General features: G+C 58.9%; 1 protein-coding gene across 1 annotated transcript in view; it reads left to right on the forward strand.

Moving 5' to 3' along the window:
• LOC142468142 (uncharacterized) overlaps positions 1-12,888 on the forward strand; it is a 493,482-nt gene that overhangs the window by 436,629 nt on the left and 43,965 nt on the right. The window lies entirely within an intron of this gene.

Raw genomic sequence — 12,888 nt, forward strand, 5'->3', positions numbered from 1 at the left:
AGCTTTAATCCTTTCAGAAAACACATTATATTCTACAAACGTTTTATCGACGATTTGATTATGATTTGGGATGGTGATTCACTCACACTGGATGCATTTTTTTATTACATTGATCAAAATACTTACAACTTAAAATTCACTTATAATTTGCACCATCACCACATTCACTACCTGGACTTTCTACTTTTATTGACACCAATAAAGACATCCATACAGATGTTTACAGAAAAGAAAACTCAAGAAATACACTTCTTCGGGCAGATAGCTGCCACCGACGGTCAGTGATTAAAGGCATCCCAAAGTATCAGTCCCTCAAACTGAGGAAGGCTGCTCCACTGAGGAGGGTTTCCTGCGTCAGTCTGGGGAGCTGACCCAACGATTTTTACAGAGGGGATACAAACAGGAGGCCTTACTGTTAGCCTTTGAGGAGGTGGCCTCTACTGATAGACAATCTCTATTTGATAAAATGAAAGGGACATCCCGAATGAATCAAGTAGATCTAAAACAGAACCATGACAAAACAAAAAAATATAATAAAACCTTATACAGGAAATCTTACAATAACAGATGTGATCAGGAGAACATTACTAAGGACACGGATGACATCCCTACGTTCATAACTCTATTTAACAGAAATAGTGATCAGGTTCAGTAGATAATGTCCCTGCCGTCTCCGGCCGGCCTCGCGGCATCCTGATCCGAGCCTGTCCCTGCCGTCTCTGGCCTGCCTAGCGGCATCCTCATTCGAGCCTGTCCCTGCCGTCTCTGGCCCACCTCGCAGCATCCTGATCCGAGCCTGTCCCTGCCGTCTCTGTCCCTGCCGTCTCCGGCCGGCCTCGCGGCATCCTGATCCGTGCCTGTCCCTGCCGTCTCCGGCCCGCCTCGCGGCATCCTAAACCGAGCCTGTCCCTGCCGTCTCCGGCCCGCCTCGCAGCATCCTGATCCGAGCCTATCCCTGCCGTCTCCGGCCCGCCTCGCGGCATCCTGAGCCGAGCCTGTCCCTGCCGTCTCCGGCCCACCTCGCGGCATCCTGAGCCGAGCCTGTCCCTGCCATCTCCGGCCCACCTCGCGGCATCCTGAGCCGAGCCTGTCCCTGCCGTCTCCGGCCTGCCTCGCGGCATTCTGATCCGAGCCTGTCCCTGCCGTCTCCGGCCCGCCTCGCGGCATCCTGATCCGAGCCTGTCCCTGCCGTCTCCGGCCCGCCTCGCGGCATCCTGATCCGAGCCTGTCCCTGCCGTCTCTGTCCCTGCCGTCTCCGGCCCGCCTCGCGGCATCCTGATCCGTGCCTGTCCCTGCCGTCTCCGGCCCGCCTCGCAGCATCCTAAACCGAGCCTGTCCCTGCCGTCTACGGCCCACCTCGCGGCATCCTGATCCGAGCCTGTCCCTGCCGTCTCTGTCCCTGCCGTCTCCGGCCGGCCTCGCGGCATCCTGATCCGTGCCTGTCCCTGCCGTCTCCGGCCCGCCTCGCGGCATCCTAAACCGAGCCTGTCCCTGCCGTCTCCGGCCCGCCTCGCAGCATCCTGATCCGAGCCTATCCCTGCCGTCTCCGGCCCGCCTCGCGGCATCCTGAGCCGAGCCTGTCCCTGCCGTCTCCGGCCCACCTCGCGGCATCCTGAGCCGAGCCTGTCCCTGCCATCTCCGGCCCACCTCGCGGCATCCTGAGCCGAGCCTGTCCCTGCCGTCTCCGGCCTGCCTCGCGGCATTCTGATCCGAGCCTGTCCCTGCCGTCTCCGGCCCGCCTCGCGGCATCCTGATCCGAGCCTGTCCCTGCCGTCTCCGGCCCGCCTCGCGGCATCCTAATCCGAGCCTGTCCCTGCCGTCTCTGTCCCTGCCGTCTCCGGCCCGCCTCGCGGCATCCTGATCCGTGCCTGTCCCTGCCGTCTCCGGCCCGCCTCGCAGCATCCTAAACCGAGCCTGTCCCTGCCGTCTACGGCCCGCCTCGCGGCATCCTGAGCCGAGCCTGTCCCTGCCGTCTCCGGCCCGCCTCGCGGCATCCTGAGCCGAGCCTGTCCCTGCCGTCTTCGGCCCGCCTCGCGGCATTCTGATCCGAGCCTGTCCCTGCCGTCTCCAGCCCGCCTCGCGGCATCCTGATCCGAGCCTGTCCCTGCCGTCTCCGGCCCGCCTCGCGGCACCCTCATCCGAGCCTGTTCCTGCCGTCTCAAACCCGCCTCGCGGCATCCTCATCCGAGCCTGTCCCTGCCGTCTCCGGCCCACTTCGCGACATCCTCATCCGAGCCTGTCCCTGCCGTCTCCGGCGCGCCTCGCGGCATCCTGATCCGAGCCTGTCCCTGCCGTCTCCGGCCCACCTCGCGGCATCCTCATCCGAGCCTGTCCCTGCCGTCTCAGGCCTGCCTAGCGGCATCCTGAGCCGAGCCTGTCCCTGCCGTCTCCGGCCCACCTCGCGGCATCCTGAGCCGAGCCTGTCCCTGCCATCTCCGGCCCACCTCGCGGCATCCTGAGCCGAGCCTGTCCCTGCCGTCTCCGGCCTGCCTCGCGGCATTCTGATCCGAGCCTGTCCCTGCCGTCTCCGGCCCGCCTCGCGGCATCCTGATCCGAGCCTGTCCCTGCCGTCTCCGGCCCGCCTCGCGGCATCCTGATCCGAGCCTGTCCCTGCCGTCTCTGTCCCTGCCGTCTCCGGCCCGCCTCGCGGCATCCTGATCCGTGCCTGTCCCTGCCGTCTCCGGCCCGCCTCGCAGCATCCTAAACCGAGCCTGTCCCTGCCGTCTACGGCCCGCCTCGCGGCATCCTGAGCCGAGCCTGTCCCTGCCGTCTCCGGCCCGCCTCGCGGCATCCTGAGCCGAGCCTGTCCCTGCCGTCTTCGGCCCGCCTCGCGGCATTCTGATCCGAGCCTGTCCCTGCCGTCTCCAGCCCGCCTCGCGGCATCCTGATCCGAGCCTGTCCCTGCCGTCTCCGGCCCGCCTCGCGGCACCCTCATCCGAGCCTGTTCCTGCCGTCTCAAACCCGCCTCGCGGCATCCTCATCCGAGCCTGTCCCTGCCGTCTCCGGCCCACTTCGCGACATCCTCATCCGAGCCTGTCCCTGCCGTCTCCGGCGCGCCTCGCGGCATCCTGATCCGAGCCTGTCCCTGCCGTCTCCGGCCCACCTCGCGGCATCCTCATCCGAGCCTGTCCCTGCCGTCTCAGGCCTGCCTAGCGGCATCCTGAGCCGAGCCTGTCCCTGCCGTCTCCGGCCCACCTCGCGACATCCTCATCCGAGCCTGTCCCAGCCGTCTCCGGCCCGCCTCGCGGCATCCTGATCCAAGCTTGTCCCTGCCGTTTCCGGACCACCTCGCGGCATCCTCATCCGAGCCTGTCCCTGCCGTCTCCGGCCTCCCTAGCGGCATCCTGATCTGAGCCTGTCCCTGCCGTCTCCGGCCCACCTCGCGGCATCCTGATCTGAGCCTGTCCCTGCCGTCTCCGGCCCGCCTCGCGGCATTCTGATCCGAGCCTGTCCCTGCAGTCTCCGGCCCGCCTCGCGGCATCTTGCTCCGAGCCTGTCTCTGCCATCTCCGGCACGCCTCGCGGCATCCTGATCCGAGCCTGTCCTTGCCGTCTCCGGCCCGCCTCGCGGCATCCTGATCCGAGCCTGTCCCTGCCGTCTCTGTCCCTGCTTTCTCCGCCCCGCCTCGCGGCATCCTGATCCGTGCCTGTCCCTGCCGTCTCCGGCCCGCCTCGCAGCATCCTAAACCGAGCCTGTCCCTGCCGTCTCCGGCCCGCCTCGCGGCATCCTGAGCCGAGCCTGTCCCTGCCGTCTCCGGCCCGCCTCGCGGCATCCTGAGCCGAGCCTGTCCCTGCCGTCTTCGGCCCGCCTCGCGGCATTCTGATCCGAGCCTGTCCCTGCCGTCTCCAGCCCGCCTCGCGGCATCCTGATCCGAGCCTGTCCCTGCCGTCTGCGGCCCGCCTCGCGGCACCCTCATCCGAGCCTGTTCCTGCCGTCTCAAACCCGCCTTGCGGCATCCTCATCCGAGCCTGTCCCTGCCGTCTCCGACCCACCTCGCGACATCCTCATCCGAGCCTGTCCCTGCCGTCTCCGGCGCGCCTCGCGGCATCCTGATCCGAGCCTGTCCCTGCCGTCTCCGGCCCACCTCGCGGCATCCTGATCTGAGCCTGTCCCTGCCGTCTCCGGCCCGCCTCGCGGCATTCTGATCCGAGCCTGTCCCTGCAGTCTCCGGCCCGCCTCGCGGCATCTTGCTCCGAGCCTGTCTCTGCCATCTCCGGCACGCCTCGCGGCATCCTGATCCGAGCCTGTCCTTGCCGTCTCCGGCCCGCCTCGCGGCATCCTGATCCGAGCCTGTCCCTGCCGTCTCTGTCCCTGCTTTCTCCGCCCCGCCTCGCGGCATCCTGATCCGTGCCTGTCCCTGCCGTCTCCGGCCCGCCTCGCAGCATCCTAAACCGAGCCTGTCCCTGCCGTCTCCGGCCCGCCTCGCGGCATCCTGAGCCGAGCCTGTCCCTGCCGTCTCCGGCCCGCCTCGCGGCATCCTGAGCCGAGCCTGTCCCTGCCGTCTTCGGCCCGCCTCGCGGCATTCTGATCCGAGCCTGTCCCTGCCGTCTCCAGCCCGCCTCGCGGCATCCTGATCCGAGCCTGTCCCTGCCGTCTGCGGCCCGCCTCGCGGCACCCTCATCCGAGCCTGTTCCTGCCGTCTCAAACCCGCCTTGCGGCATCCTCATCCGAGCCTGTCCCTGCCGTCTCCGGCCCACCTCGCGACATCCTCATCCGAGCCTGTCCCTGCCGTCTCCGGCGCGCCTCGCGGCATCCTGATCCGAGCCTGTCCCTGCCGTCTCCGGCCCACCTCGCGGCATCCTCATCCGAGCCTGTCCCAGCCGTCTCCGGCCCGCCTCGCGGCATCCTGAGCCGAGCCTGTCCCTGCCGTCTCCGGCCCGCCTCGCGGCATCCTGAGCCAAGCCTGTCCCTGCCGTCTTCGGCCCGCCTCGCGGCATTCTGATCCGAGCCTGTCCCTGCCGTCTCCAGCCCGCCTCGCGGCATCCTGATCCGAGCCTGTCCCTGCCGTCTGCGGCCCGCCTCGCGGCACCCTCATCCGAGCCTGTTCCTGCCGTCTCAAACCCGCCTTGCGGCATCCTCATCCGAGCCTGTCCCTGCCGTCTCCGGCCCACCTCGCGACATCCTCATCCGAGCCTGTCCCTGCCGTCTTCGGCGCGCCTCGCGGCATCCTGATCCGAGCCTGTCCCTGCCGTCTCCGGCCCACCTCGCGGCATCCTCATCCGAGCCTGTCCCAGCCGTCTCCGGCCCGCCTCGCGGCATCCTGATCCAAGCTTGTCCCTGCCGTTTCCGGCCCACCTCGCGGCATCCTCATCCGAGCCTGTCCCTGCCGTCTCCGGCCTCCCTAGCGGCATCCTGATCTGAGCCTGTCCCTGCCATCTCCAGCCCACCTCGCGGCATCCTGATCCGAGCCTGTCCCTGCCGTCTCCGGCCCGCCTCGCGGCATTCTGATCCGAGCCTGTCCCTGCAGTCTCCGTCCCGCCTTGCTTCATCCTGATCCGAGCCTGTCCCTGCCGTCTCCGGCCCGCCTCGCGGCATCTTGCTCCGAGCCTGTCTCTGCCATCTCCGGCACGCCTCGCGGCATCCTGATCCGAGCCTGTCCTTGCCGTCTCCGGCCCGCCTCGCGGCATCCTGATCCGAGCCTGTCCCTGCCGTCTCTGGCCCGCCTCGCCGCATCCTGATCCGAGCCTGTCCCTGCCGTCTCTGGCCCGCCTCGCGTTATCCTGAGCCGAGCCTGTCCCTGCCGTCTCCGGCCCGCCTCGCGGCATCCTGATCCGAGCCTGTCACTACGGCCGGGAGATTTCAACAATTCTTTACATGAGTTTTCCGCGATTTAACCTGGGTGAACCGCGGCCTGAAAGCGGCAGAAATTCAAGTTGGTGATCGCGAGTTATTGTGTCTTAGAAATCTAATTTAACATGATGAACAGTATGTGATATGATGCTAGCCATCTGCTGGGGGGGTGACCCTCACTGCATGTGTATGTTACATGATGCCTTCAGCTGCGTGTGTGTGACCCTCACTGCATGTGTTTGTTACATTATGCCGGGTGGTGGTGTGACATTCACTGTATGTTACATGATAGCAGCTGGGGGGGGGGGTGACACTGTATTTGAGATGATGCTAGCAGCTAGCGGTGTGTGACCCTCACTGTATGTGTATGTTACATGATGCTTGCAGCTGGGTGGTGTAACTCTGTATGTGTACAGTGTGACATGTCAGTGTACACACTACTGTACATTAAATGACAGATGGTCAAAGGGTGGTTAACAGTAGGTTACCACATTGAGTATCAATGTGTTTATTGCCTACTGTATATCCTGAAGCACAATTAACGTAATGCATATTTATACTGTTCCAACACAAATGGGCGAGAGCGCTATTAGCCTTCACCCTGGCAGGGGTCAAGTATAACTTTTATTTACTATATTTCTATAGATTTAAAATACGGTCATTTTAATATTGTGTGTGTGTGTGTGTGTGTGTGTGTGTGTGTGTGTGTGTGTGTGTGTGTGTGTGTGTGTGTGTGTGTGTGTGTGTGTGTGTGTGTGTGTGTGTGTGTGTGTGTGTGTGTGTGTGTGTGTGTATCTCCGTAGTACTTTATGTACAGTACCTTTGGAAGTGTATTTAATTTACTGGTAAAGAGTAAAAACGTGAACACACCAAAAACTATTTATAAAGAATAAAATGTTTATTTTCAAGCAAGAATCAAATAAAAAATACAAAAAAAACTAAGTTGTCTCTTCTTTCAGGTTAATAATCTTCTTTTCTTTCTCTTCAAACCGGCTGCCTGCTCTTTGACGTCTTGTTCTGTAAAAGATAGAGGCAATATTCAATATTAATAATCGCACCTTACTGAATGAAAACCTCATTTATGGGGGGGGCTAGGAGAGAAAAAGCTTGTGTGTCATTGCATTTCTGCACGTGTCTCATAGCAGAAATTGAAAATACATTTAAACTGACTACTGCACATTTTTAAATCAGGATCTTAATTAAACATGTAGTGCTCCCCATAGGTGTTGGGGTTCCGAGCAAGAACACTTTTATGCCTCAAAAAGGCATTTATGTTGTCTTTCACGGCTCGGAAAATAAGCGCGGTCAGATAGTAATGGCGTTGGATTTCATCAATAATAGTTCTGCGTAAATTCACAGGGAGCGCTTTCTTGCCCCTCGCCATCATAATTAACCACCTTGAACCATTCATTCAAGGTACAGCTTTTAATTGACGGAATGTTTCATAATGAGAAGGGCAAGTATGGACACACTTCCTCCTCTTCTGGCAAAGGATTTCTCCCGTATGATCTGCGGGAGGTCATTTAGCGGGAGGTCATTTAGCGTGATGTCTGGGATCGCGGTCGGATCAGGTTGCATCGCAGGTGCAGGCATCCTGAGCCGAGCCTGTCCCTGCCGTCTCCGGCCTGCCTCGCGGCATTCTGATCCGAGCCTGTCCCTGCCGTCTCCGGCCCGCCTCGCGGCATCCTGATCCGAGCCTGTCCCTGCCGTCTCCGGCCCGCCTCGCGGCATCCTGATCCAAGCCTGTCCCTGCCGTCTCTGTCCCTGCCGTCTCCGGCCCGCCTCGCGGCATCCTGATCCGTGCCTGTCCCTGCCGTCTCCGGCCCGCCTCGCAGCATCCTAAACCGAGCCTGTCCCTGCCGTCTACGGCCCGCCTCGCGGCATCCTGAGCCGAGCCTGTCCCTGCCGTCTCCGGCCCGCCTCGCGGCATCCTGAGCCGAGCCTGTCCCTGCCGTCTTCGGCCCGCCTCGCGGCATTCTGATCCGAGCCTGTCCCTGCCGTCTCCAGCCCGCCTCGCGGCATCCTGATCCGAGCCTGTCCCTGCCGTCTCCGGCCCGCCTCGCGGCACCCTCATCCGAGCCTGTTCCTGCCGTCTCAAACCCGCCTCGCGGCATCCTCATCCGAGCCTGTCCCTGCCGTCTCCGGCCCACTTCGCGACATCCTCATCCGAGCCTGTCCCTGCCGTCTCCGGCGCGCCTCGCGGCATCCTGATCCGAGCCTGTCCCTGCCGTCTCCGGCCCACCTCGCGGCATCCTCATCCGAGCCTGTCCCTGCCGTCTCAGGCCTGCCTAGCGGCATCCTGAGCCGAGCCTGTCCCTGCCGTCTCCGGCCCACCTCGCGACATCCTCATCCGAGCCTGTCCCAGCCGTCTCCGGCCCGCCTCGCGGCATCCTGATCCAAGCTTGTCCCTGCCGTTTCCGGACCACCTCGCGGCATCCTCATCCGAGCCTGTCCCTGCCGTCTCCGGCCTCCCTAGCGGCATCCTGATCTGAGCCTGTCCCTGCCGTCTCCGGCCCACCTCGCGGCATCCTGATCTGAGCCTGTCCCTGCCGTCTCCGGCCCGCCTCGCGGCATTCTGATCCGAGCCTGTCCCTGCAGTCTCCGGCCCGCCTCGCGGCATCTTGCTCCGAGCCTGTCTCTGCCATCTCCGGCACGCCTCGCGGCATCCTGATCCGAGCCTGTCCTTGCCGTCTCCGGCCCGCCTCGCGGCATCCTGATCCGAGCCTGTCCCTGCCGTCTCTGTCCCTGCTTTCTCCGCCCCGCCTCGCGGCATCCTGATCCGTGCCTGTCCCTGCCGTCTCCGGCCCGCCTCGCAGCATCCTAAACCGAGCCTGTCCCTGCCGTCTCCGGCCCGCCTCGCGGCATCCTGAGCCGAGCCTGTCCCTGCCGTCTCCGGCCCGCCTCGCGGCATCCTGAGCCGAGCCTGACTCTGCCATCTTCGGCCCGCCTCGCGGCATTCTGATCCGAGCCTGTCCCTGCCGTCTCCAGCCCGCCTCGCGGCATCCTGATCCGAGCCTGTCCCTGCCGTCTGCGGCCCGCCTCGCGGCACCCTCATCCGAGCCTGTTCCTGCCGTCTCAAACCCGCCTTGCGGCATCCTCATCCGAGCCTGTCCCTGCCGTCTCCGGCCCACCTCGCGACATCCTCATCCGAGCCTGTCCCTGCCGTCTCCGGCGCGCCTCGCGGCATCCTGATCCGAGCCTGTCCCTGCCGTCTCCGGCCCACCTCGCGGCATCCTCATCCGAGCCTGTCCCAGCCGTCTCCGGCCCGCCTCGCGGCATCCTGAGCCGAGCCTGTCCCTGCCGTCTCCGGCCCGCCTCGCGGCATCCTGAGCCGAGCCTGTCCCTGCCGTCTTCGGCCCGCCTCGCGGCATTCTGATCCGAGCCTGTCCCTGCCGTCTCCAGCCCGCCTCGCGGCATCCTGATCCGAGCCTGTCCCTGCCGTCTGCGGCCCGCCTCGCGGCACCCTCATCCGAGCCTGTTCCTGCCGTCTCAAACCCGCCTTGCGGCATCCTCATCCGAGCCTGTCCCTGCCGTCTCCGGCCCACCTCGCGACATCCTCATCCGAGCCTGTCCCTGCCGTCTCCGGCGCGCCTCGCGGCATCCTGATCCGAGCCTGTCCCTGCCGTCTCCGGCCCACCTCGCGGCATCCTCATCCGAGCCTGTCCCAGCCGTCTCCGGCCCGCCTCGCGGCATCCTGATCCAAGCTTGTCCCTGCCGTTTCCGGCCCACCTCGCGGCATCCTCATCCGAGCCTGTCCCTGCCGTCTCCGGCCTCCCTAGCGGCATCCTGATCTGAGCCTGTCCCTGCCATCTCCAGCCCACCTCGCGGCATCCTGATCCGAGCCTGTCCCTGCCGTCTCCGGCCCGCCTCGCGGCATTCTGATCCGAGCCTGTCCCTGCAGTCTCCGTCCCGCCTTGCTTCATCCTGATCCGAGCCTGTCCCTGCCGTCTCCGGCCCGCCTCGCGGCATCTTGCTCCGAGCCTGTCTCTGCCATCTCCGGCACGCCTCGCGGCATCCTGATCCGAGCCTGTCCTTGCCGTCTCCGGCCCGCCTCGCGGCATCCTGATCCGAGCCTGTCCCTGCCGTCTCTGGCCCGCCTCGCCGCATCCTGATCCGAGCCTGTCCCTGCCGTCTCTGGCCCGCCTCGCGTTATCCTGAGCCGAGCCTGTCCCTGCCGTCTCCGGCCCGCCTCGCGGCATCCTGATCCGAGCCTGTCACTACGGCCGGGAGATTTCAACAATTCTTTACATGAGTTTTCCGCGATTTAACCTGGGTGAACCGCGGCCTGAAAGCGGCAGAAATTCAAGTTGGTGATCGCGAGTTATTGTGTCTTAGAAATCTAATTTAACATGATGAACAGTATGTGATATGATGCTAGCCATCTGCTGGGGGGGTGAACCTCACTGCATGTGTATGTTACATGATGCCTTCAGCTGCGTGTGTGTGACCCTCACTGCATGTGTTTGTTACATTATGCCGGGGGGTGGTGTGACATTCACTGTATGTTACATGATAGCAGCTGGGGGGGGGGTGACACTGTATTTGAGATGATGCTAGCAGCTAGCGGTGTGTGACCCTCACTGTATGTGTATGTTACATGATGCTTGCAGCTGGGTGGTGTAACTCTGTATGTGTACAGTGTGACATGTCAGTGTACACACTACTGTACATTAAATGACAGATGGTCAAAGGGTGGTTAACAGTAGGTTACCACATTGAGTATCAATGTGTTTATTGCCTACTGTATATCCTGAAGCACAATTAACGTAATGCATATTTATACTGTTCCAACACAAATGGGCGAGAGCGCTATTAGCCTTCACCCTGGCAGGGGTCAAGTATAACTTTTATTTACTATATTTCTATAGATTTAAAATACGGTCATTTTAATATTGTGTGTGTGTGTGTGTGTGTGTGTGTGTGTGTGTGTGTGTGTGTGTGTGTGTGTGTGTGTGTGTGTGTGTGTGTGTGTGTGTGTGTGTGTGTGTGTGTGTGTATCTCCGTAGTACTTTATGTACAGTACCTTTGGAAGTGTATTTAATTTACTGGTAAAGAGTAAAAACGTGAACACACCAAAAACTATTTATAAAGAATAAAATGTTTATTTTCAAGCAAGAATCAAATAAAAAATACAAAAAAAACTAAGTTGTCTCTTCTTTCAGGTTAATAATCTTCTTTTCTTTCTCTTCAAACCGGCTGCCTGCTCTTTGACGTCTTGTTCTGTAAAAGATAGAGGCAATATTCAATATTAATAATCGCACCTTACTGAATGAAAACCTCATTTATGGGGGGGGCTAGGAGAGAAAAAGCTTGTGTGTCATTGCATTTCTGCACGTGTCTCATAGCAGAAATTGAAAATACATTTAAACTGACTACTGCACATTTTTAAATCAGGATCTTAATTAAACATGTAGTGCTCCCCATAGGTGTTGGGGTTCCGAGCAAGAACACTTTTATGCCTCAAAAAGGCATTTATGTTGTCTTTCACGGCTCGGAAAATAAGCGCGGTCAGATAGTAATGGCGTTGGATTTCATCAATAATAGTTCTGCGTAAATTCACAGGGAGCGCTTTCTTGCCCCTCGCCATCATAATTAACCACCTTGAACCATTCATTCAAGGTACAGCTTTTAATTGACGGAATGTTTCATAATGAGAAGGGCAAGTATGGACACACTTCCTCCTCTTCTGGCAAAGGATTTCTCCCGTATGATCTGCGGGAGGTCATTTAGCGGGAGGTCATTTAGCGTGATGTCTGGGATCGCGGTCGGATCAGGTTGCATCGCAGGTGGTATTTGCAGCTGTACTCTCCTGGGTGCAGCGGGTTTGCTTATTTCAGTGGGTGAGGGTAGATGGTCTGGGGTTATTCGCATTTGCAACTGTACACCCCTAGGTGCAGCGGGTGGTGAAGTGGGTGTGCGGTCAGTGGGTGAGGGTAGAGTGTCTGGGAGGATGCTTTCCTCCTGTCGTATTATATCGATAGGTATCTTCAACCTTTCGTAATTGATCTTCCATCATTCATACTCGATTCTAGTGATCTCATTGTCCATCTCAAAAATATAAAATGGTGTTTACAATTCACATGGGTCACCATGGATGTGACCTCCTTATACTCCATCATTAGACACGAACAGGGGTTGGCGGCTTTGCGTCATTTTCTCGAGGGTCCAGGTAGTAATTAATATAATACCACATTTATTTTGGATGCAATATGGTTTTTATTAACTCACAATTATTTTCTTTTTGATCACAAATTCTACTTACAATCACAAGGAACAGCTATGGCACGAGTTTTGCACCTTCTTATGCTAATTTATTTATGAGGTGGTGGGAGTCTAAATTTATTTTTAGTAGCTTTAATCCTTTCAGAAAACACATTATATTCTACAAACGTTTTATCGACGATTTGATTATGATTTGGGATGGTGATTCACTCACACTGGATGCATTTTTTTATTACATTGATCAAAATACTTACAACTTAAAATTCACTTATAATTTGCACCATCACCACATTCACTACCTGGACTTTCTACTTTTATTGACACCAATAAAGACATCCATACAGATGTTTACAGAAAAGAAAACTCAAGAAATACACTTCTTCGGGCAGATAGCTGCCACCCACGGTCAGTGATTAAAGGCATCCCAAAGTATCAGTCCCTCAAACTGAGGAAGGCTGCTCCACTGAGGAGGGTTTCCTGCGTCAGTCTGGGGAGCTGACCCAACGATTTTTACAGAGGGGATACAAACAGGAGGCCTTACAGTTAGCCTTTGAGGAGGTGGCCTCTACTGATAGACAATCTCTATTTGATAAAATGAAAGGGACATCCCGAATGAATCAAGTAGATCTAAAACAGAACCATGACAAAACAAAAAAATATAATAAAACCTTATACAGGAAATCTTACAATAACAGATGTGATCAGGAGAACATTACTAAGGACACGGATGACATCCCTACGTTCATAACTCTATTTAACAGAAATAGTGATCAGGTTCAGTAGATAATGCGCAAACATTGGGACCTTTTACGGATGGATTACAGTCTGAGGAACATTGTAGATAAGGGTCCACGCTTTGTCTGCAGACGTGCAAAC

This window comes from Ascaphus truei, chromosome 1 (genome assembly GCF_040206685.1).
Source record: "Ascaphus truei isolate aAscTru1 chromosome 1, aAscTru1.hap1, whole genome shotgun sequence".
Classification (NCBI taxonomy): Eukaryota; Metazoa; Chordata; class Amphibia; order Anura; family Ascaphidae; genus Ascaphus; species Ascaphus truei.